This window comes from Desmodus rotundus, chromosome 6, assembly GCF_022682495.2.
Source record: "Desmodus rotundus isolate HL8 chromosome 6, HLdesRot8A.1, whole genome shotgun sequence".
NCBI classification, from domain to species: domain Eukaryota; kingdom Metazoa; phylum Chordata; class Mammalia; order Chiroptera; family Phyllostomidae; genus Desmodus; species Desmodus rotundus.
This window is the reverse complement of record NC_071392.1, coordinates 41172040-41188198: the sequence shown is the minus strand read 5'-3', so window position 1 is coordinate 41188198 and position 16159 is coordinate 41172040. Positions and strand designations below refer to the sequence as shown.

General features: G+C 35.7%; 1 protein-coding gene across 6 annotated transcripts in view; it reads left to right on the top strand.

Moving 5' to 3' along the window:
• CD36 (CD36 molecule (CD36 blood group)) overlaps nt 1-16159 on the top strand; it is a 79557-nt gene that overhangs the window by 12483 nt on the left and 50915 nt on the right. For 2 of the 6 annotated variants that reach the window (XM_024559037.3, XM_053926051.1), the window contains exons 1-2: nt 8695-8847; nt 12748-13037. The exons of 3 other annotated variants lie outside the window; for them this stretch is intronic. The gene's annotated coding sequence lies outside the window, so the exon portion shown is untranslated. Of the gene's footprint in view, nt 1-8694; nt 8848-12747; nt 13038-16159 lie in introns of those variants that run through there. One more of the 6 variants, XM_045194087.3, reaches the window with a different exon arrangement.

Here is a 16159-nt window from a genome sequence, read left to right as displayed (position 1 = left end):
CCAAAAATGTTGTGTAGTTTATTCTATCTTCAATATTAAAATGGCTACACAAAAATTCACTAATTTTATGTGTTTTTTAATGCATGCTGATTTGACAACTATCACAACACAATCTAACAAAATTGTTTCAAATGAAGTTAAAGACTTAAGTGCTACCAGAGCCATGTTATGAAAAAAAGCGAAATGAACTTCTTGGCCAGCCCAACAAATCTGATAACCAGTCACTTATGGGACCGTTGCACCAGAGTCCTGTCTTGTTGCTTCTCCTTCCCCCTTCATTTTCCTCCAACCCCGTGACATGGAAGTGCCCTGATTCTGCACTGCCTGGGAAGTCAGACCCGAGCTTGGAATGAGAAGTGGGGAGAATGAGAAATTAGGAGGTTCAATACTTCCCAATAGCACCTGCAGTCTGTGAGTGCCCTTGCTGACTGCTCTGCTACTCGTTACCTTTATGCTCGAGTTGTCACTTCAACCAGAGCCAATATAAAAGAAGGGCTAAGCGCCCCCCATCTTTTCCTTTGGCCTTTCGTGTTTTATCTCTGCTTTTACTGGGACTGTTGCTTCTGTTCTTATTCAGTTTTCATTACTTTTCTTTTTTCTACTCCTGTTGTTATGTTCCAGAGTGCCATCAAAAAAGTTTAGCAAGAGTGTTTCTCCCACCCATGAGAATGAGTCTAGGGCTCACTTCTCAGTTTCATAGCCTCTTGTCCAAGACCGCCGCCATAAACTCTAATCAGAGCTCTGTCCAGAATGAGCTACCTTTTCTTCATTTGACAAAATATAAGTTTTGGGACAAAACCTTATGTCTTTCCAGTAGTATTTTATTAGTCTTCTATGTTGACTTTCATCCCAATTTACTGCTTTTAAAATGACCCTTTAAAAGTGAAAACTCATACCCCACCACTTCCTCTACTTAAATTACTTAATGATTCTATTGTGCTTATAGAATACATTTAAACTTTTTAGAATATCATGCAAGGGGCGTCAAAATCTGGTCTCTAGCAATTCCCCTCTCTCTTTGCTACTTTCCTAAAAATAATTTTTGTGATTTTCCAAATTCATTATTTCTTCCTGCTGCTGCTTTTATGCCTGCTATTTTTCTGGTTGTATGAACATCTTCCCACTTGTTTGATTAGAAAGTGTCTATTTATCCACTGAAGCCCTTGCATTATCTTACAGTCTGTCTTCTCTTAATAAAACCAAAACTTATTAAAGACTGTATTTCATTCACCTTGTTATCCTAGTGCCAAGCTCAAAGTCTGGATATAGTCAATGGTTAGTGAGTGTTTAAATGAATAAACGAGTTTCTGAACATCTTTTCTCCCTTCTAGCCCAAAGCTTAGAATTGTCTTTACTTCTCTTTATAATTTCTACTGCTTCCCCCCCAAAAAAACCTTAGAGAGTAAGCTTCATGAAAACTGTGTTTTCCTGATAGGAGTTCCCAAATGTAGAAATTATAGGCTATATAGCATTAGATAGATTTGAATTTAAGGGCTACATATTAGTTTTGTGACCTTGAATAAATTATTAACCGTTCTATGTCTGTTTCCCCATCTATAAAATGGGTGCAAATTAGCTTATGGTTAAGATTTTAAAACTGTTGACAAAAGAATGACCGGCCAGAGAAAAAGTCTTATAAGAGTTGATTTGAGCCAAATTGATGATTGCTATGAAGCAAAATCTCAACAAAATGCTCAAAAGAATGTCAGCTTGGTATCACAGCAAACCTGCACCTCCCCCTCCCCTCTTTTACTCCCCCAGGCATATTACCTTTACCTTTCTTAAGCTCCAAAGGGCCCATTTTCTTCTCTGTGTAATGTGTTTCCTGAGCCTATGTCTAGCTGGCTCACTTTTCCTACCTCTGTGACTTTCCAAATAAACTTTATCTTATAAAAAATAAAGAATGGTAGTTTTGTATCTTATTTTATACATTAGAATCTAAGGAGGAGCCGTAAGGAGAGTTACATGAAATTCACTGATGGTAGTTTATGGAGACGGGAGAAAGCAGAGTGAGGGAATCCCTGAGGTTGGATAGAAAAACAAAACTGAGGGGCACATACTTCTTTTAGGTTGGTGGGTAGTGGACAGTTGCTATTGACCATTCATAGCACACAGAGATGTTTTGTGGCAAGAAGATAGCAATGTGGCCTTGTGCTCTGGAAAAGATTACTCTGATATTTCAAAGGTATGTTATCTTAGATGCACAAAGGTAATATACAATTTCAAAGTGAACGGTTGACCTTTGCCGAGGCAAGGACAGGCCTAAGACTTGACGACCCACCATGGCCCACTTTTAGTTGGGAATTTTTATATTCAGACCTCCCAGTGTGGTGACTGGTCTCTGGGTTTGTAAGGCACGCCCCGAAGCCTTCCCCTAAGCTTGTCAGCTTTAGTATTTAGTATTGCACAAAGCCAAACTGTATATGAACAATTTGGAACTCTGCTTCCTCATCTAAAAATTAAATTATTTCGATTAACTGATGTTTAAAATCCCTCTCAGATTTCAGAATGAGGAGACATGAATTTTGTCCCTGTTCTCTTACTACCTGTGACAATAAGAACTTTTAATGTCATCTCTGCTTCTTAGCTAAAATGGGAAGTTGTAGCAGATAATCTATCATCTTCCAATCTAAGTTTACTCGATCATCTATTATTTGAATCTATTTCCTTTCTCTTATAAATACTATTACACTAAAGTTCCCCATGTATGTTTTTAAAAATATTGATGAAGATAATTTTAACAGGAGAGTGTGTTCTAGATTTGCAGTGAAGATGAACGGGAGCTGGCAATCAACTGACTATGATATCTCAGTCAAATTACCAAAAAAGATGTAAATGTTTGTGGGCTGATTTTCTGATGTACAGAATTATGTAACAACTGTTTATAAAGACTTCAATAAAATGTTTAGACTAGATAGGAATTATGTCAGCAAAATGGCAGTTCCGGAAATTTCTAGTACCCATCTTCTCCCGGAAACATTAATTTGAACAACTATCCATGCGTGAAAATATCTTCATAAGAGCTGAGGATTTGCAGGTGAGGGATTACAGTGGATCGGTAAAGCAAGCATTATATTTATGTAGAGATTTTGAGATTATAGAGTAGATGGCCTCCATATTTTCAGAAAAGTTGAAAACAAAGTTGTATTCTGAGAAGATAGATTTCTAGGGAAATGCTTTAGAAAATGAAGACATTTCAGCAAAATTATGAATAAAGGTGAAAGTCACAAAATAGGGAGAAAAAGTAAAGGATTGATAAGCAATTATTGAGCAGAGCTAAATACAAATAAAATCTTGTTTTAAAATGTATTTGAATATGAAAAAGCCTATGATACATTTACACAGTGGAATACTGTGCAGCAGAAAGAAAGCAGGGGCTCCTACCCTTTGTAACAGCATGGATGGAACCGGAGAGCATTATGCTAAGTGAAATAAGCCAGGCAGTAAAAGACAAATACCATATGATCTCACCTATAACAATATAATCAACACAACAAACAAGCGAGCAAAATATAACCAGAGATCTTGAAATAAAGAACAAGCTGGCAGTAACCAGAGGGGAGATTGGAGGGGATAATGGGGAAAAAGGGGGAAGGTCATCAAGGGTTATTTAAAAAAGTCAAATAGTGTCTTAAAGTTTAAAGAAAATTTAAAGATAATTGCCTTAATATTCCCACCTTCCCCCATTCCCATGTAAGGGGAATTCTTTTCAACAAATTCCCATGTCAAGGAAAAACCACTTTGAACAAATTTAAGATAACATGCTTATAGTGCTATTCCTTGATTTTTTTTAATTGTTTTATTTTACACAATAGCCTTTTATTTCTTCTTGTGGGAGAAAGCATCTGGTTTCACAGCAATACCACTTCACCCATTTTACCTACTATCTCCACAATGCTTTTCTTCTCCCAACTTAATCAACATAATTATTTTTTTGATATTATTGAGTGTTTACATTATTCTTAAAATTTTTCTGAACAGCAGGGCCAAGAAGTACATAATGAATGCTTTGTTTCTGGTAAAATTTATTTTTTTTCCTGGTGGTGACAATTGCATCCTTAAGTCCTCTGTCCTCCTGATCCAGTACTAAGTGGTTTGTTTCCTAGGTCCACAGCGTGTTTGTTACCCTGAAACTTCCTTCCAACTTCTTCCTGGAAATTCCCTTTAGTTATCAGATCAGCTATGTCCTCAATTCTCTGTGCTCTGACTTCCTGGTTTACTTCCTTGTTTTACTGGAGTTTGTATTCTGAGACTTCCTTGAGCTCCCTAAGAAAGGGTAAAATAGAAGTAAAATTTGGGAACTTGTATATATTAAAATGTCTTTATCCTCATTCTTAAAAGCTTTTTTGTACATAGAATAACAGTTGGAAATCAATTTCCCTTGGATATTTGAAAAGATTGCTCATTTGATTTTCTAAATTCCCCGTGTTGCTATCAAAGTTTGTTTTTTCTTTTTATTTTCTGATTTGTATGAGACTTTCTCACAAGCCAATCAGAGACTTTTAAGATTTTCTGTTTACTCTTGATACTCTCTGACTTTCTAAAGACAGGCAGGTAGGCCATGGCCTGTGGCCTTTGTAATTCATTGTGCTGTATAGCTGGGTGGCATCTTGAACTCTGGCAACTTATATCCCTCAATTCTAGAAAATATTCATGCACTCTATTTTTACTTCTCCATTTTGTTCTTGTTTGTACTGTGTTCTATGCAAATCCCATCACATGGATGTTGGATCTATTCTAAGAACCTCGTGTTGCTCTCCCGGCAACCCTGTGCTGTGACGCTACTACTGACAGCCCACCCAACCCTTCTGCTGACTGTGTTACTTCTACAATCACTGTTTTCACATTTTAAAAATTTCATGGGGTTCTGTTTCCCTAGGTTTATGAATGCAATATCTTCTCTTAGTCGTCAGAGAACATTAATCACAAAAATATTTAGTGTATTTTTATTCCCTTTCCTTATATGCATTCTTATTTTTTGCTTATTTGTTTCTAAATTTTGTCTTACATGTTAGAAGTGTTCCTGAAATGTCTGGTGATTGCCCATTTATTTAATACTGTGGCCAACAAATAAAATCTCATTCTGAAGCTGTACTGTCCAATATGGAGCCACTGGCCACAGGTTGCTACTGAGAACTTGAAATGAACTAAGTCCAAATTGAGATGAGCTTTAAATGTGAAATAAAAACCAGATTTCTAAGACTTTATACCAAAAAAGTAAAATATCTTATTAATAATTTTATATTGATTGAAATGATAGTTTTTATGATACTGGACTAAAGGATATGTAATATTAAATTTAATATCATCCCTGGCTGGTGTGCCTCAGTGGATTGAGTGCTGGCCTGCAAACCAAAGGGTCGCTGGTTCAATTCCCAGTCAGGGCACATGCCTAGGTTGCAGGCCAGATCCCCAGGAGGAGGCAGGCAAGAGGCAACCACACATTGATGTTTTTCTCCCTCTCTTTCTCTCTTCTGTCCCTTCTCTCTAAAAATAAACAAATAAAACTTAAAAAAAGAAATTAATTATAAAAATAAATTTAATATCAATTACTTGTTTATGCTTTTAGTGTGGCTACTGGACATTTCACATATATGTCTAACATGAGGCTTATGTTGTACTTCTATTGGACATCACTGCTCTAGAATGGTCAGATAAGGTCCTGACCATTTCATTGTCCTTCTTTATTACCCCACTTCCATGAAAAAGTAATTTCATGGAGAAATCTTTTCTCTTGCTCCAGTCAGTCCACTCAGAAAGAAATCCCATACCTTCTTGCTTGGTAGAGTTCTCAAAGTAGTAATGGAGAAGATATTTATATGTGCATTTTTAGGTAAACTTATTTCCACTTGGATCTAGCTCATTCACCCAGCTGGGCCGTCAACACCCCACCTTTGACAGGTGAAGAAGGAACGGGCAGGCTATGCAGCATATGTAGAGAGAAGATCTAAGGTTTGAGTCTTTTAAAGGTATTCAACCAAGTTAGACCCTGATTTCCCTATCCAGTTCATGCCCTCCCTCCATGCTGCTAGTTCATGGTCCTATCTAGGATTATATACAAGATTCTTTTTGCTTCTCATTGTCTTTTTGCTCTAGGCTTGTATGTTTAGAATCTGACACTTTGTGATCTGCTGAGGAATTATCATAAGTCCATTTGCTTCCTAAATATTGACTTGTTTTCTGTCCTCCCTCATTTAAATCTGTGGCCAGAACACGTGTGTCCCAAATTTTTAGAAATTCTATTACATTAATTTCAGTGAAATTTCAGATGCCAAAAAAAAAAATGTATTCAATCTGCCATGTTTAACTAGAGGTCTTGGTCATGACTTTGAACCTTCAAATTATTTGCATTCCCTTCTTCAATATTTTGGCCAGATTATGCTCCATCATTTGAGTCTCCTATAAGTGAGTTTAGAGGTACTTCCTTGTACCTGTAGATATGAACCTTCATATCATACCAGACTTAGGTTTTTCACATTTTTTTTTTCAACCATACCAGTTACACCGATAAGTCCTTTATGTTAAGTACCTAATTTTATTTGCTGAGAATCCTATTTTCTTCTACTTACTTATATTTAATTAATCTAGGGAAGATTAAGTATCTAAGAGTTCTGTGAACATATTCTTAGGATTTCTGTCCCCATTAATCTGCCAGCTAGACTTCTGTCACGTGTTTGTTGCACACAATTTATAGTGTTTGTAATATGATAGAAGGAGACTGTGAGGTATTAATCCATGTGGTTTTGTCCCTCTCACCCTTTTCCTTCTGTCTTCGGTCTGCAAGATAGGAAGCTGCAAATTGAGGAAGGACTTCATCGGAAAAAGAAATTGACGTTATGTTACTAAAGATTTGGAAAGCAGCTATGAATCAGCCCAAAACAATTGTCCTCAGCATAATCCCAAAATAGATAAAAAGGCCATAAGCTTGGATAGAAGTGGGAACATAGGAGCCTAGATGCAAATGAATCCCAGAGAGCTCCATGATCTGACCTGTGGCAGACTCATTCCTGAAGGCAAGCTTCCTGTCCTTCCACCCCAGAGGAAAAGTATGAGGATCTCAGAGCAGCGATACTGCTAGGGGAGAACAAGCCTGGGAAAACATTGCACCAATCATGACAGCAGAGCAGTAGAGTATTATGGGCTGTGTGTGGGGTGTAGGCAGCTACGTTTAGAAGCAGATTGATGGAGCCCCTGGGACTCTAAATTTGTGCTCAAGGCCCAAAACTTGGTGAAAGTGATCTAAGAAAAAGAGAGCCATCATCTGCAAAGTGATCACGGTCAGGAGAAGGGAAGGGAAAGCCATTGTCCGAGTCTTGAGAGAGATCGCTCTGTGTTCTTATCTCCTCTTTGAATGTAACGCATGTTTGGAAAAAAATATAATTGAGTTTTAATCTGAAATGACTGAGGAGTACAAAAAATTAGATATTTTCTTTAAATATGTGAAATATGCTGGATCAGACAGAATGGAGGCTTGGGGTAAAAATGAAATTTAGAAAAATAAAATTTCATTTCTTCATTCCTGAGTTTGAGACTGTGACATTCATTTCCATTTCAGTAATGGTCAGCCATTCCCAAAGTTTCCAACTGTGATCTTTCTTTTGAGATTAGTTGTTCTAGGTTAGTTAATTTTATATTTCATATTCCCTTTGTCAGGGTGGACAGTTATGTTTCCTGGAATGATGGAAACTTGCACTTGATTTTTATTTTGAACTTTGATTTGATTTTGCAGCCTTAACATGTAACATTTTCTCCCATTAAAGCAATATACCCTTCTAGGTGATAGGAGATCTTGTAGCATTTCTATGGCCTTTATTTTGAGTTGATTACATATACAGACACACACATATGCAATTTTGATCAAATAATTGTGTTATCGAGACAGCCCAAAATTTTTAAATGGCTACTTTGGAGAAAAGCTAGCATTTTAGAAGCTGATACTTATTTCTTAATATTTATTGTTTGGTAAGTAGACATGCATTACCCAATATATCACACTGATTTTGTTGGAGTGTTCTGTTACTTGTAGACAAAAGCATCGCAATTGATTCAACCGAAGCTCAGCGCTCTGGCCTTGAATAATTTACTTAACCTCTCAGTCCTTTGGCCTCTCAGTGCTTTGCTACTTTTGTCACTTGTAATATTAGGAAAACAATACTACTTACCTCAAATGGTTGTTATGAAGATTAATTTAAATAATCCACATAAAATTCTTAGAATGACGTCTGGCCTGTAGTAAGGACTCTCAGTGTTAGCCATTTTTATAACATGGCACGGTTTGGGGTTTTCAAAAAAATTCACTTTTGATAAGATGATCATTTCATGAGTTAAATACTTGGTGATATTACAAGGAATAAAAATGGTGATGTGACTATTTTCAGAGTCAGTCAACAGATAACAAGACCATGGCCCTTGCCCTTCAATGGGATTCTGGAGATAAACACAATGAATTTTGAAAATACTCCCCAGAAATAGCTTTGGTTGTACTTAGCCTAAAAGAGGAAGCATCACAAGATAACCGTTTAAGTGGTATTTACAATTAGATTAAGAATAATTATTTGCCTTGGTGTCTCATTGTGGGAGGTTGTGTATATATCTGAACATTTATTTGTGGGTTTCAGTGTTGAAGGTCAGTTAAGTTCAGGCGAAGAGAAGTCTAGTCCCTGCCCCCAGGGACTTTGAAAGTTATGTATTTGACAGAGGAGAGCAGGACTCTGGTTCTTATTACCTAATCCAGTTGAGCAATAGAGAAGTGGGAGGAAAAACTCCAGGACAAACTGTCTGACAGTAGCCAGAGCAAGGTTTACACACAGAGTCGGCTGTGGTCAAGCTGTCTCTGCATCGGCTAAGGTTAGTAGAGCTTGGGAATGAATATGACTAGAAATCAGTATCCTTTGGTGGCACCTGTAGGGTAGATTTATAAAAGGGTGATCTGGAATTGTCAAAAGACTTTTAAAGTAAGCGGAATAAAGGAGAGTAGAGGAAAATCAGTACTTATTAAAAGCTGACTTCCATGACAGTGCTACAATACATGCTTGCCACATTTAATAATGTTTTATGGTGAAAAATAAAAGAACAAAGAAATTTATTAAAAAATATTTTTCCTCTGGACTTTCAAATGGAAATAAATTTCCCCCTGCATTTAATTTTTTTAAACATAGAATATATTACTTAGGTTTCCATATTATTGTGAATGAGCATTTATACAATGTCAGGTTTCTTGTTTCCTTAAGCCTGAATGTAAATGTTTGCCTTTTCTAACTCCTTAGGGTAAGATGATAGGATCCATAGAGACGTACAAATATACTAAGATGTTATTAAAATTTTTATTACTTAATGCAGCAAAGACATCTGTAACTGTCATAAACATTTATCTTTTGATATATTGAGTCTAACTAAACTTTTAGATTTAAAAGTTATTAAAGTGCTTCCAAATTACGTATACATCCTTTATCTTCATTATTTTCAAATAAGTTGATATGGTTTTATAATAATCAATATATATTCTCTCATTTTCTAAATTTAAATGAACATTTATCTATAAATTACCAAATAACAAAACAAAGACACTTGTAAAATTCATTCAGCATGTTTTTCCTCTTTTTTCAGCTTTAAGTAAAATTTTTGTGCTTTAAAGCAGAAGTTTTAGTTCTCACTTCTGTTTCTTTGTGCAAGCAAAGTTATAACTTTTGGCAGTTTAATATGAATGGCTATTAAGTTCTAATGTAAAACTATATATATATATATACACTATATATAACAATATATAGTATATATATATATATTTTTTCCCCCCTAACATTTCCTGAATATAGCAGGCACTCAACTAATTTGTAATGAATTTTTTCTCACCTTATTTATTCTGACATTGCTTCAGAAACTCCTTATACTTTCTTCCTTGAAGTCACTGGCTTCTGGTACAAATTGCTATCTTTCTAAAGATAGAGCACTATCCTCTACTGTTACCCTTCTCTGTTGTTGGGAAACACATGGAAATTGATCTCAAACTTATTCTCGGTGAAAGAGCTAGAATATCGGTTCATTCATCTGTGAATCTTATCATCGCTCCTAAACTCTCCCCTCTCTGTAGGTCTTCTGCTGTACCATAAACCTTCCATTGTACTGCCTATTTTGCTATTTTACAATATTTTTTCTATATGGCTGTCTGACCATCACTCAATAAAGTTAGGGTTTTATTTTATTGATTTTCATCATCTGTGGACCTAGAAAAATAGTCAGTATCCAGGAATAGTGTATGAAATAAGTGTGTGGATAAATGTGTTGTTTCAACTATAATCTGTATATTAAAGTAATGGAAATAATTCTAAAACATCAAAGTAGCAGAGCAAAATACATCTGCTGGGAGATTTATATAGGCAAAAGGTAAGGGTTTGATGTGGGCAAGAAAATGCTTGTACTTAACCGTGTACGCTTATGTCACCAACTGAGCTTTGATACTGCTTGTCACCTGGATACATAAATTTAGAATCACCTACTTCAAACTAACTCTGGAAATCTTATCATTTACCTAATTTCCCCTGTGTCATTTATATTCTCTTTGAAAATGTGGCTACCAATAACTAATTATAGAATTTTTTATCTACTTAAATAATGACACAGGGAAGAATTTTAACATGACACCTGACCAATGGTGTTATATTAAGAAATATTTGTCCTCTCCCTTATCCTTTCCTAGAACTTTTCAAGTTGTCCCACTTGAAGGGGAAGAAACAGAATTTATTCATTAAATAGAAATATTCTTATCTTTACATGTAATAATTTAATTTAAATGATTTAAATATTTAAAATAAAACAAAATTTGAAAAGTGAAAAGAGCATTTTAACGGAATAGTTAAAAAATCAATTTGAGTAACAGGGTACAATAAATGGGAATCAAAAACAGGTGTAAATTATTCTAATTATTCAGGAACTTAATATTAAATTTACTAGCATTACTGAAGAACAAAGAAGAGAAATGGTATACATAAAAAATTAAAACAATACTTTAACTAATACCAGTCCACAACCTGAAAAAAAGTCTGTTAAAAGGGGTATCACTGGAAAAAAATAGAAACATAAGGAGAAAAAGAAAGTCGTATTCTAGAAGAGGTACTTGTTTTTCTTCTTTAGTCACAATCAAGGCAATGTAGAGCAAGAATTTCCAGCTACCTAGATCTCTGAAACTTCATCTGTTAAATGATCAGGACTTGCTGATTCCTAAGATTCCTTCAATTCCTGCAATATAAAGGTCATGAACAAGAAGAAAAAAATGTATCATACATAAAAATGGATAAAAGTTCTTTGAACTAAGAGTAACTAATATTTATTTCTGAATAAATGTGGACATCCTATGAGCCCAAGAGACTTTGTGGTTTTCTACTTAGAATCTTTGTGTGGAATTGGGTCCATGTGTGAGCTTCATCTCTACTATGTGAGCTCCTGGAAAATATGTTTTGCTAAACTATTCAAGCCAGTTTGGCCACTTGGGTTCTCTCAGTAAATACTGGTACCTACAATAAATAACAATAAGAGAATTATAGATCTCTCCAAAATGGGAACAGCAAAAGCCCTCTCTGACTGGCTTCTGACTGAAGCAGTTGAATAGCAACTGTTCCATATGCTCCTTGAAGTCTCCATTACCTATCCTTTTAGGTGTCCCAGTAGTTCTCAAATGGAGGATTAATCAGAGGCACACACTTCACACTCTAACCGTGAAATTCAGCTAACCTTCCAGTCAGAGTCAGGCAACCAGGGATGCCCTGAAATCAAGGGCTAGACAATGGGCCGTTTATGAACTGAGCCTTAGGCAACTTCACTTAGTGGATTGTTATAGCCTGTGAGGTAAGGGGAAGGTGTTAGCCAATAATATTTATAGCCAATTCATTAAGAGTTTGAAACCATTGATTTCACCCATGAAAGCACCATTGTTACATTTATTATGGAATTTTCTAGATTTTAGGAGATAAAGGAGAATGAACTAATAGATTTCAGTTACATTCTAAGTAGACAGGTCTTGAATGAATATTCACAAGGTAGCTGCCCACATTGAGAAGGTAGATTAAAAGTACTTAATAATCACACATTGTGTTTTATATGGAAGCATTTGTAGTACATTACAGAAAACCTCACAGTAGAGATAATGCTTTCTTCCTCTTTGTGGTAGAGTTCTGGGCACATAGTGGCCACATCATAAATCCTCATTGAGTATGTGTGTGTATGAGGATGAATCATTAACATGAATCCCCAAAACAGTATCACCTTAAATGATATAGGAAAAGTCATTTTTGTCTGATTTAGCATATACTGTAATGGCTTGACTTGTTTTTAGAGTATCCCTATTTTTGTTTTGATGTTTTTTTTTAATTCTTATGAGTTGCATAATATTAGTGTACCCTCCAAATATTACTATTTTTAGTTCTCTTATATGGCTAAAGAATGTTGTAACTATTGTAAATCTGAACTTGTTCATTTTGCAAAGCCCCACTTGATGTTGCTCTGATCTCCAGCTTTCCACAGCTAGAATATTCATTGATGCTTTTGTTCCTTATCTTAAATGCCCATGTGCATGTTGCTATGTGTTTCCTCCTAGGACTATAAAGTCCTATAACTAAGACACAGGATAAAAAAGTCGGGGGAATTGCTATGAGAAAATAAGTAGGGCTATCCCTGGAGAGGGAGCTGCTCCTGTGTTCTTTTAAACGTCACAGAGTAATTGTTTCTTTCTTTCCTTTTTTTTTTTTTTTTTAAAAGAACGAACTAGGGTGAAGAGCAACTCCTTTCAAGCTGGAGAGCTTGGCAAACACTGCCTGCAGGGTTTGCTTTGGTTTAGAAATCCCACTGCCTCACTGGAGTGCCAATCAAAATTCCATAGCCATTCTTGGCTACTTGGAGGTGGGACTGACTGATGTACAGCAGTGATTTGACCCAGTACTTGGGGCAAACACAACCAGTCATCAGTGTTTATCCTGTTGTCTTCCAACCAGCCTTTTGAAGGTGCATTAACACTGGGGCCTTGAGCTTTTTCATCGGACTTCTAACTGGTAATTACACCTATGGAATCATTGTAAACTTATTTTACCTAACAATGTATGACTCAAGACTAGTGTCTGCAATACTAAAATCTCTTTGATCTGATTTTTGCTTTGTTCTTGTCCATAAGCTATACTTGCATTTTTCCTTCTCTCGGGAAATGGAGTGTATGAGATATTTTAGACATTCAGTCCTTCTGTCCCAAGCTTTGAGATGAGAACTTGTATCTAAAAGAAAAACGGAAGGGATTGGTCAGGTGTAGTAACTTTACTATTGTCTTGTCAGTAATAACTACAGTAGTAAGTGGTAAGAAGGTATTAAGATTATTTGAAATTATCCATACCCTCCAACATACATATACTTACATACATGCAAAAATACAAGTATATCTTAGTAGAAAACCATACTAAAAGGAAAAATTCATTGTGCAGCTATTTTTTATTCTTAAGAACATACTCAGGAGACAGTTAACTTGTCGATGGTTGCTTTTTACCTGAATATGCAATTATAATAAATATCATTATGTAACTTTTGGTTTGGACTCTATTATATTAAGATTATAAGGCAGAGTGGTTGTCTTTCCCAATCATGAAGCAAGAAGAATCTATCTCCAGCCCCCTCCCCCAAATATACTTCTTATAGTCAACAGTAACCAGGAGAGGACACAGGCAGGTTTTACTGCTAGAGTTCCTGGAATGGCTCTAGCCAACAGGCGGCTGTTGAGACCTGCTTGAGAGGTGACTTTGCAACTTTATGTTAGTGCCGGGTTAGAAAACTCCATCATGATATTGTAAACCTGACTTGGGTTCCGGCATCTTTGGTGCAATGGATATAGGAAATAACATTAAAAAATTAACCATTAAGCAGAGCCAGTTTTCAATTTGCAAGTCACTCTTATGATGTTTTTTTCTCCATAATAATGATCTATATAGAATGATCATGGGAGGCATAGAAAGTCAAGTATTGGAATTAAGTAAAATTTACAGGTTCCAGACAAAATTATTTTACAGTGACATATGACCATTTCTAGTAATGATATTTTATTTTGACCTACATCACTATATAATGTTCTATAGAGACAAACAGTATTATATGCCTCAACTGTATTTCATTGTGATTATCTTAAATAGTTTGAAATTGAGCCTTGTGAATTGAAAGGGAGCACTGGAGGCAATTGTTTGCCTCATTGTGAAGATAGGGCACTGAAGAAAATGTTTAACATAGACAGAGACTGGAATATTATTATGAATATTAGTATAAATGTTATTAATTAAATGGCTATCAATACAGGGGAGACTTTATAGGGACCATGGATTTACTGAGTAATCAGGAAGTCCTCCATTGAGTATGGTACTACAGGTTTTCATATTTCTTGCTCAAGGATGATGAAAGATCGGTGGAATCCTTCGTATCGGAAGTCTACGGAGTCTTAGGTTGCTTAGAAACTCAGTGATTATGGGCTTGCTATGGCAACCCAATTTATCAGTGAATGCAAAACTCGGTTAGCTGGTATTGTGCCAAATCTTCATATTCTGCTGGTAAAAATATGTAGATCAACTCTTCTATCATGCCAGTATTTTTATTATTCACATAAGCTAAATAATATTATAACTTAGTAAATTAAAAAAACAGTAATTTATAGTTTAGAGTAGATAAATTAATCTTAAATTTACAATGTAATTTTAGTTATTTCAAATGTATTGTCTGCTGGTTATTATCCCGTTGTCTAAGTGTGTGTGTGTGTGTGTGTATGAATATATATATGAATATATATATTCACATATATAATTTGCATTAAATTAAAAGCATGGGAAAGTAAGACTAGTATATATAACCTAAATGGTAATAAAAAAGGTTCTGTAAATTTGACTTCTATTAATAGTTCTAAACAAATAATCTATAAATTTATCCATATTTATGTAGCATATTATAATGATGTTTTCATTTTACATTATAAAGTTCTTATTCACATATAAATACAATAAATGTGTTACCATATTATTTCTCTTTAAAATCTTATGTCTTAAATAATATACCATGGAATCCAACACACAAACATATTAGAAAATTAATGTATTCAAAAAGCTCATTTTTGCAGTAATGAAAAGTCAAGGGATATCCATCCACTCATCCTCAGTTTGAGAATTTGCTCCTTGCAGTACATTTTCAACTAGTTTGCCCTTTCTGGTTTTAAGCATGTTTTCCAATTTTAATGACACCTTCTATTTTTTTCATTTCCTTGCTATATATAAACTGTAACTCTTAATATGTTGGCATCATATTTCTGTTATCTTCCTATTGATTTCAACTGGTATGTTTATCACAGTCAATGCAGAGATAGAACCAGCAGCCTCTCCTGAGACAAGACTGCTGCAAGATTCTAGTTACTGTTCTTTTCTCCTGGGTTTTGGCATTTATGTATTTTGTTTTGCTATTTAAGAGTTCATCATATTAAAGTTTATCTGGGAGTAAAAGAATCAGTCTGACTCAAGTTTTTATGCCACAAGGAGACATTTGGTGATTTTTTCTCCCATTTTTCTCTACACCTCACTCATTCTACAGAATTCTGCAATTGATCACTTTTTAAAATCCTCTATTATGGCAATTCAACTGAGCAATGCCCAGGTTAATGATGATATGTCTCATCTCACAGATGGAAACAAGAGTAGAGACAGACCTCAAACTGGTTTTCCTGAATTAACTGCCATCAGATCAGAAAAGCTATTTCTAGAGTCCTTGTTTAAGGCTCCACTGACTAGGCCACGCTGGCACCCTCAACAGAGGTGTATTCTGTAGTCGGAAAAAGGCCCGCTGTTTTGTTGACAAAATAAATGAACAGTCCAGAACAAATCCACAAAACAACCCAAAGGAATCAAACTATTAGCAAGGGATCACACGTATTAGTCCATTAGCACAGTGGGCAAGGGAGTTGTCAGCATCTGTCAAGGAAGGATCTCTGGAGCCAGGTGGGCAGCAGGGCAGATGGAATCCTCAGTCCAGCAGGGCAGAGCCTCCAGTGGCCGATGCTAAGAGAGACCAGTGTGGTGTGGAGCAGCACTCTGGTGTGTGGAGCTCGGCTGTCTCAGCAGTGGCCTGAAGCCTGCCTTAGTTACACCTTGAGAGTGGTGGACTC